Raw genomic sequence first — 9,417 nt, forward strand, 5'->3', positions numbered from 1 at the left:
CGCTTTTGGTGAGTGGCGTCCATCTGGAGTTCCGGTTCGACGACTGCATGTTATCTCTTCCGCCTAACCGAGGGTGCGAGCCGGATGAGGTGTCAAAGTTTACCCTTGACTGCCAAATACCAAGCTTCCTCTTTTTGTTTTGTCGGGCGGTAAGGACGTTGTTTTCTCTTGTTTTTTGAGTGTGGAGGTTTGTGCTCTGGGGAAGATCTCTGCCCAGTTGCTTTTCCGTTTCCGCGAAGCGTTTAGCTGCTGTCATGATGGCATCCCACGTGGATGGCATGCCATCTTTACCCGTTAAGGTGCGGATGAGCTCTGGGTCTTCCGCGCCCTGGATGAAAGCAGCGCGAACAAGATCTTCGCTAATAGTGCCCAGACTTAGCTTCTTTGAATTGAAGCGCGTGATGAAGTCTAGTAAAGACTCATCTTCCTCTCGGATGCAGTTGAGGATCGTCCATTGCTCTTCGGTATACTTTCTTTGTTGACTGAAGTGTTAGCTGAACTTCTGCTGGAAGTCTGCCCAATCGTAGATGTGGTGGACCGGTAGACGGTCAAACCACGCTCTGGCTGCCCCAACAAGCGTCATTTGGAACATGTAACACCACGTGGGTTCCGTCCAATTGCTGACGGTTGCCCCCGCTATGAATCTGTTCAAATGATCGTCTGGGTCAGATATACCATCATATGTGCCTATGTTGGACATTTGTTTGGCACTTTTCGGGGCAATTGGTTCCGCAATGTCTCTTGCGAATTTGGACGTTCCCGCATTTGCAACAGTTGGTCTGAAGGTTTTAGAGAAGTCACGTGGGTTTCCACCCGCGTTTTTTGGTTTAAAGGTTTCTCCAAAATTTCTTCTGTGGAAATCTGTTTGTTTATGCTTCCCTTTCGCCTTATGGCGCGGGTTTGCGTCACTGTCAGATTCTTCCCAATCTTCATCATACTCGCACTCATTAGTCATGTTGAGCTGTTGTCGAGTGCTTCCGAATTCGTCAGCCTGTTGGAGTGAACGTAAGCGTTCATCCAACTCAGCTTGGAATTCCTTTTAACGTGCTTCGGCCCACGCTTTAACTTGATCAAGTGTTTGGCGGGGGAGCCTCGTCTGTTGTCTCTCCACCTGGGTATCAATGAATCCCAGGGGAGGATTGTTTACTGCACTTGCCCCCGCTTGGGTAACCGGGGTATTGTTCGTAAAATTTGTGTACTCGCCGGTGTTTCCCCCAGTAGCTGGGGTTTTGGTTACCGGGGTTTCTTGGTCACTCGCTGGCCTTGGCACCGGAGTAACCTTAACCATCTTTCCAGAAGTTTTGAAAAAACTGAAAAAGAATTAGTTCTAGCTTTTATGCACGGATGGCCCCCATTCCCGGCAGCGTCTCTCTCTCGATTTCTATAATTACACTATAAACCATTACGTTTTCTCTCTCATATACAATTAAATAATATTTTTTTATATATTTACCAATATCTTTTCTCTCCTCCACTCACTACCAATATCAAATATATTAAAAAAATAGAAAGTGAGAGTGAATAATGTTTATTTAAATTTATCTATCTTTTTAAAATTTTCTCTTTATATCATTCACCACTTACAAACTCCAACAAATTTAGAAACTTATCTCATATAATTATTGAAGAAACACTAAGTGACCTCGGCAGATTACGGATAATCTTAGGGTTAAGTAGATGTTTCCCACGAGGGTTAGGTCCGGCAAAGATGGTTATTCTTCTGATGACCTGCAAAACAGACACCGTGAGCTCGTCACTGAGAAGAGGGGGGGGGGTACCTCCTTGTGACCACCCTCCGGCGTGAGAATCAGACTAGATTGCTCTGAATATAAGTGCATATTAAGAGAAATAGCTAGAGCAGATAAGATATGTGATGATATAAGATGATGATACCGTTCCAAGGTGTTGGAGTATTTATAGCCGAAGGTAGGTTTCCAAGCAGGTACAGCTAGCTGTATAATATTCCTTTTCTACCAACTGTGGGCTACGCAAGTGCCATGCTGGTGGTTGGTGGGTAGGCAGCGGCTGATAGTGACATGGCCGGCTGTGTACTATTCCTTTTCCACCAACTGCAGGCTATGTACGTGCCACGATGAGGGTTGGTGAGTAGGCAGCGGCTGATAGTGACATTTTGTACTAGAGCGTGCTCCTCGTCGTACTGTTGTCAGTGAGCTGCCACCCTGTGATTGGTTCATGGGCTGCTTTGGTCAGATCTTGTCTATTTTGTCCATACCTTGGCAGGTATAGTACAAAAGATCCTCCAGAAGCGTACGGACTGGCTCATTTGGGCGGGAGTATTCCCGCCTTGCTCATTCCTTCTTCAGGTGACATTACTGAATTATTGAGAGTTAGTGCCTTGTGCGTGTAGCCTTACTATTAGTGCGGGTAGCCTTCCCTGATGGATTGTATCCGCAGCTGTGGGAACAGGCGGGGTACTTCACCATTGGGAGGCTTTTCCTGCGGGAACAGCTGGCGTACTGCGCGTAAGGTCTTCATCTCTCTGAGCATGGTGGGTCCTGCGGATCCAGTTGGTCTTTGCGCAGACGTCTCTCTTCAAGGTGAGTCTTGCGGGTCCAACTGGGCTCTGCTACGACCTAACTCTTCAACATTGTAATATATATATTGAGATTTGTTGTTGGAGCACTTACAGTTACCGTTCATCATTACCTCCACTATTATTTTAGCCTTCATCTTGATTGATAAGTTATTGTAAAAACCCTAGTGGTGGAACCAGTTAAAACTTTAATGTTGTATTTTTATTTAATAGCATGCTAGATGTTGGCGGGAATATGATTTGTTAGGAGGGAATTTTAGGAGGGAGGAGAAATATTAATGTCACTCAAAAGTGGGGGGAAATTGGAAATATGCATATTAATCTTTTATAATAAAAAACTTGGTAAATGTGGGAAAGTAAATGATCTTAGATCCGGAAATTAAACTTATTTATTTTTATAATAATTTACCATATACAAATATTATTTATACTATTTGTATCGACTAGGTCACAGTAGGGATGAGCGTTTTCGGTACGGGTATCGATTGGTACCGGTACCGAAGTCGGTATCGATTTGGTACCGTTGATACTGAATCGGTATTAAGTTTTGAGTTTTCGGTATCAGTACGGTACCGATACTGGTTCGGTTTGGTACGGTACCTATATTTCCCGAATTTTTCACGAAATACCGGTACCGTATCGAACATTTCGCTACCGGTACCAACTACTTTCGAATTTCAGGATCGGGATTTTCGGGATCGGTACCATCCCAAGCTCATCCCTAGTCACAGGTAGGGATGAGCAAAACCGGTACTGGTACCGATTTGGTACCGTCGGTATCGAATCGGTACCAAGGTTTTGAGTTTTCGGGACCGGTACGGTACGGTACCGCTATTTCCCGAATTTTACCTTAAATACCAGTACCGTACCGATACCGAACCGTACATTTTGGTACCAGTACCGGTACAAAAAATTTGCGATTTTCAGGATCGGGATTTTCGGTACCGGCGCGGTACCGAGCTCATCCCTGGTCACAGGTGTGTGAACAAGCCAAGCCTCTTGTGAGCTACTCGAGATTGGCTCGTTAAAAGCTCGAACCGGTTAAAACCTGAATTTCGGTGCGGTTTTTTCGGTTAATTCAGTTTTCTGCTCACACCTAGAACAAACACAGATAGGATGCAATTCGCTTAGAATATGAGTTAATACCAAATATATTGTTAAAGACTCTAACAACATCTCTCACAAAGGACAAACACATATAGAATGCAATTCGCTTAGAATATGAGTTAACACGAGATGGTATCCCGCTCAATATTACCCTTTAAGCCATTATTGACCATATTTAACCATAATCACTATCATTAACAGCTACTTGAACTAATTGACTATGTTTGACCATCGAATGCTATGATTTGCCAAATATTACCTATATTTAATATGCTTGACATAATGTGCTACGTTATGTAATAGTTGTTAAATGTTTGACAACATTTTTGTGTTTTTACTTTTTTCGTTTTTATATTATATTTTGAGTTATGGTCTTTTTACTAATTTTTTAAAAAAATTTTGACCGAATTTTTTTTTACTACAAATCTTTCTTATCATTCTCACTTTTTATCCCATTTTGTAAAATAACTTGAACTTATCTTTAAAACTAATAATAAATACATCTACAGACTAAAGTTTGAACTTTAAATAAATATTAGTTGAAAACAAATGATCAAAAGAGTTTAAAAGTTTAAACACCAAAAGTCCCATAAAATTTAGTTCCCGCTATTCCCCCACACCCAATTACTTTGGGTATGTTTGGCAAGGAGTTTTTAGGGGCTTCAAGCTTTTAAGAAAAAACTCCTACCTACCAAAAAGCCTTGTTTGGTTCAATGAGTTTGAAGCTTTTATATTAGGAGAAAAGACTCTTTTTCTAAACGCTACTGCTACTACTAGCTTTAAGAAAAAGCTTCAAGCTTTTACAATTGAATTTACAATTTTGGTACTTAAACTTTCATCAACTTTTGTTAATTTATATAATAGTTACATATTTTACCCTTATTCAAAACTAACTACCCTCATGACTCTTTAAAAGTCTATAACTTTTTCACACGTTAATATTTTTTTAAACACATTACACCATAAAAAAGAGCATTTTATTCTCTTTAATATGTGTATGATATTGATATACTTCTTTACCGGTTATGATTGGCAACAAGTCGAGTCAGACGAGCTCGGGTCATGTGTAAGACCAAATTAGGGTCGGAACGAGTTGATAAAAAAGGGTTAATTTAATTCGGTTCGTGTCGGTATGGTTTTGGGTCGAAAGAGGCCAGGTCAGAACATGTTTCAGATTAAAACGGTGTCGGGTCGGAAAGTGTTTCAAATCAAAAGAGGTTGGTTTTAAAAACTATCTATTTGAAATTACTGTATATTTTAGCTTTATTTCTTGATTTTCGTCACGTTTACACGCTTGCTGCCTTTGCACGAAGTACACGTCTGTATTCGGGTTATGCGAATCACGTACCGACACTGATTATGCGGTTGATCTCAGGTTGCGCGCGCACCCCGCCGCATCGCACTGGCATCCAATTAGTTTTATTAAAAGCTTCAGCTACTCTGCCAAATACCTAAATATTCCGGCCGCTCTGCCAAACAACTAAATATATGGAAAAAGAAATATATCTAAAAAGGCAGCTAACATCTTCCTGTTAGTAAACATACCCTTCATCTCCTTAACTCTAAACTGTTCATATTTCCGAAATCCAATCGATCATCAATTTGTTTTATGATCCCCTCCTACTCCCTAATTGGATACTCGTAAATTCAATCTCTCGATCGGCAGTCGTGGTGAAACCTCTTTGTCATTCAATCGCCCTTGCACGTAATGGTTCGTTCAATCTTTCTTCCAGAATTTCTTTTTTGTTTCGTTTGATTTGGTTCTCAAATATCTATTTTAAGTTGCTTTAGTTACAGTTTTGGTGTTTTTTACAATTAGTTGTATTTGTAGTTTTTGCAGATAACGTGTTTGATGAAATGCCACAAAGAGCGTAGCATTTTTCTTCACGCAGAGAAGTGTTTTTATTGACTATAGAATAAAAATCCCCATGGTGATGAAAAATTACTTGAACAATGGCTTTTGCATGTGAAAACCACTCCATTGGTATGCATTATTCTCCAAACTTTGTTGTTGCGAGAATTGAACTTGTTTTAATCGGTATCTTACCTCAACACACACACACACACACACATATATATATATATATATTATAATTAGTATTATTATATATATCTTACTCTTTTATAAAATTGTAGGTTTCTGTTTCTCTTATGGAGTTAGTAATGTATAGATAATTAGTTTTATGACCTTTCTTTGGCTTAATGGGCACAAATAAGTAAGCGTAAAAAAAGTTTTTTGGCCGTTTAGAATTTTGACAAGCATGAATGGCGTGATCAGACTGGTCAAGCGCGCATTATGACTTTTTGTACAATAGGATTTCATCCTACTGTGATCCTTGGCCAAGTTTTACAACAGGCAAAATTGGAGATCGAATCCTATCCGCTAGAACCTAGAGTTGTAAACAATCCTATTCGTTTGTGAGTCACTCATGACTGGCTTGTTAATAGCTCGAATCTGCTTAAAAATAAGCTTGGTTAATAAACAAGCCCGAGCCGGAGCATCATTTATTGAGCTCGAGCTAGCTCCCGTCCCGAGCCTGTACAATTTGTATAGTTTTTATTTAAAATATTAAATTTATTTTTAGATAATAAGAATAAAGTTATGATTAAAATAACTAAGTAATATATATTATGTTATAAAAATTATATAAAATTATTTTGAATATATATAAAATTTAATTAATAGATAAACGAGCCAAGACCGAGCCGGACTTGAGATTGAAAAACTACACACTAACCGAGCTTGAGCTTTAGAAATAGAGCTCAAAACAAGCTGAGCTCGAGGTCTCTGTATGTTAAAGACCCGAGCTTGAGTTCTTTGTAAGTTAACACGTTGAGCTCGAGCCTAGTCGAGCTCGGGCTGGGCTTAGATCATTTACACCCCTAGTTGGAACTGGGATTTAGTATTTTGTACACTTCTAATTACATCCATACACATCTTGACCTGCTACCTGACACGCCCGAAAGGAAAACATATGTTGTAATTTCAAACATGTTTCCATGGTTTTAAAAAACGTTCGAGGCGCACGCCTCGAGGCGGTTCGGAGGAAAAATGTGTATGAGGCGCCGCCTCTGCACCTTATTTGACACGCACGCCTCGTTTATGTGAGGCGGACGCCTCACCATCTAGGCGGTACGGAGGACCGAGGCGCACGCCTCTAGAAAAAGTGGTCTGGCGGTCTTTTTTTAGCGGTATATTTATTTGGTGAGCTAATATGTTTGGCGGGTTGCAAACATTCTGGTGGAAGTTCGTTATCTAGAAAAAGGAAAGCCGTTCAACTACATTTGATTGACGAGGATGACGATGATGACATGAGTTGGAATGAGGAAGATGATGGCGATGAAGATAATGAGGAAGATGAAGATGACGAGTTAGAGAGTGATGCTTTTTATGTCATTTGAGTTTGGTACTTTGATTACAAACTTTGTGTGTTTTTATATGTGTTTGATGTATTAGACTTTGTGTTTGGTTTTATGACTATTGAATCTATGAACTTTTTCAGTTTTTGTAAGACTTGTTCGTTGACTTTGCAAACTCAAGGACCTTTGACTTCCGTTTCTCATCATTCCTTTTACTTTCCGGGTAAGTTGTAAACTGTAAAATCGTTCATACATGTTCCCTAGTCAATAACCTTCAATCAATTTCGGTGGTTGAAGGGCGTTGACTGGTCAATTGCATTAAAACCCGTTAAAGGGCAAAACAGTCAACAAGTTTGACTTATCGTTTTCTCACACTTCTGGTCGGATTCAACATTCGGTCCAGAAGACTTTTATTCTCGTAACGTTATTTTAAGGTTACTGCCCAAAACCCGACTTCCGACTCGCTGTTCGGATTCTGGTCAGTACCAGCTCGCTTAAACGTTTAATTCAACATAACTAGAGTTCTACTCATCCGTTTGGATTGATTCCAGCGGCATTAAGTTCGTTTTTATTTATAGTTTCATATCACAAAGTTTTAGGTTCTGATCAGTTATCTCGTTTGACGCGTATTGGACGAACCGCTTATCCATTGACTCGTTTATCCTTAATTATACTCGCTTGCCTTTAATCTAAGGTGAGTTTGATCATTCCCCTTTTTATACATTGTTTTCTAACGTTTTGGGGACATATGCGTACTTACTCATATTTTCTATTATATATATATATACACACTCAAAATCGCCAACATAATTATTGTGTGAATATCAATTGAATGCTATTTGTTAATTGCTACATGTTTAATTGTTTACTTGATAACGTTTTGGAGAGGTCTAGCATATCCCCTTGTATAGGGTTCTCATTAGTATGATCATACGACCGTCTTAGTAACCGGAGCCCGATTCGCTTGACGAAGGTAAACCAACAATTTAGTCATTGTAATCAATGCCCGATTCGCTTGGCAATGATTCATTGGCACACGAGTATAACTTGATCTTGGTTTGTTAATGTTTGATTGATTATTACCACATAGATTGGTTTGCGCATTTGTCATTTATCATTTCTCAATTATCTATATATATATATATTATTTGTTGTTTCAAAATTGATGATCATCTCACTCAACATGTGTTGTTGATCAAACTCCATTTTCTACGCATATGCAGGTTGACTGAAGATTGAAGTTTGGACATTTAAAAAGACCTTAGGATTATAATGAAGACAAACTTGATCTTAAATGGTTGTATATATTTATTTGAATTGTCTCGTCGTATTTGATTTATGTGTTATTTGAACAAAATAATTAATTAGATATTGTCATTTATATTTATGATAATATCTTCGAGCTGTGAGCAATCGGATCACGCCCCGGCATTTCCGCCTTAGGTTGGGGTGCGACACCTTTTGCAAACTCTTTGATTGGAACTTTGAAGCTAATGGTAATGGCTGATGAAGAAACAGCGCCGCACGCATATATTGGTATTCTCCTTTGAATTGGATTGTAGGTATAATAGGCAAAGATTCATACCTAGAAAAATTTGGCATTTCAAATCGCTACTTTCTCGGGTTAATCGGGTTAATCCGTATTGAGGTAATCCTATCCAAAAACCGACCTGAACTATTGCAATCGGGTTCGGGTTACATGGTATCTCGGGTTCGGGTTATGCGGTTTGGATGTGTCTTCGGGTCGGGTTCGGGTGAAAATTGACAGGCCTACCCAAAACAGCTATCCACTTTGTCTTTCTTCCTCGCTATGTACGAGTCCGTTACCGACCCAAAAACTCCGAAGAACTCAACCAACTCTTCTCGGCAGCAATTCTCTCGGAGGTTCGAGACGAAGAAACTCACCGAGAAGATATCCTTTTTCTTATCTGCATAGTCTTTGTTATTGTCTTGATATGATCTCCTTCTTCCGGTGGCTCGATTCCCTCCCCCATCACGGGGTCTTCGTTGCTCTCCCATCTTCAAAGTTTTAATTATCATATGGTGTAAACGTCCCAAACTTTTTATTGATCAAGACAAATCAATTACTATATGGGATGAGACAATTTCCTAATAAAATCTTGGAATAGGTAAATTAATAGCAACCATCATTGTTGACTTATTAAGTTATAGCACGATTCGTCTACTTCACAAAACAATTCTTCTAATCTATAAGACTATGGGTGTGGATCATTTTGGGTCACGAAGGGTGTTGAGGTGGCTCAAATGATGCATAATGAACACCGCGCCCCACATCCTCCCCTCATGCAAGACGGCGTTGGTCATTCCCACATTTTACATTTTGTGACCCTATCACTCACAACCTCATCCAATCATATTTTTTATTCTTTTCTTTT

This window comes from Bidens hawaiensis, unplaced genomic scaffold (genome assembly GCF_021521415.1).
Source record: "Bidens hawaiensis isolate Kalapana, Puna unplaced genomic scaffold, B.hawaiensis_p1.1 tig00000904_1, whole genome shotgun sequence".
NCBI lineage: Eukaryota > Viridiplantae > Streptophyta > Magnoliopsida > Asterales > Asteraceae > Bidens > Bidens hawaiensis.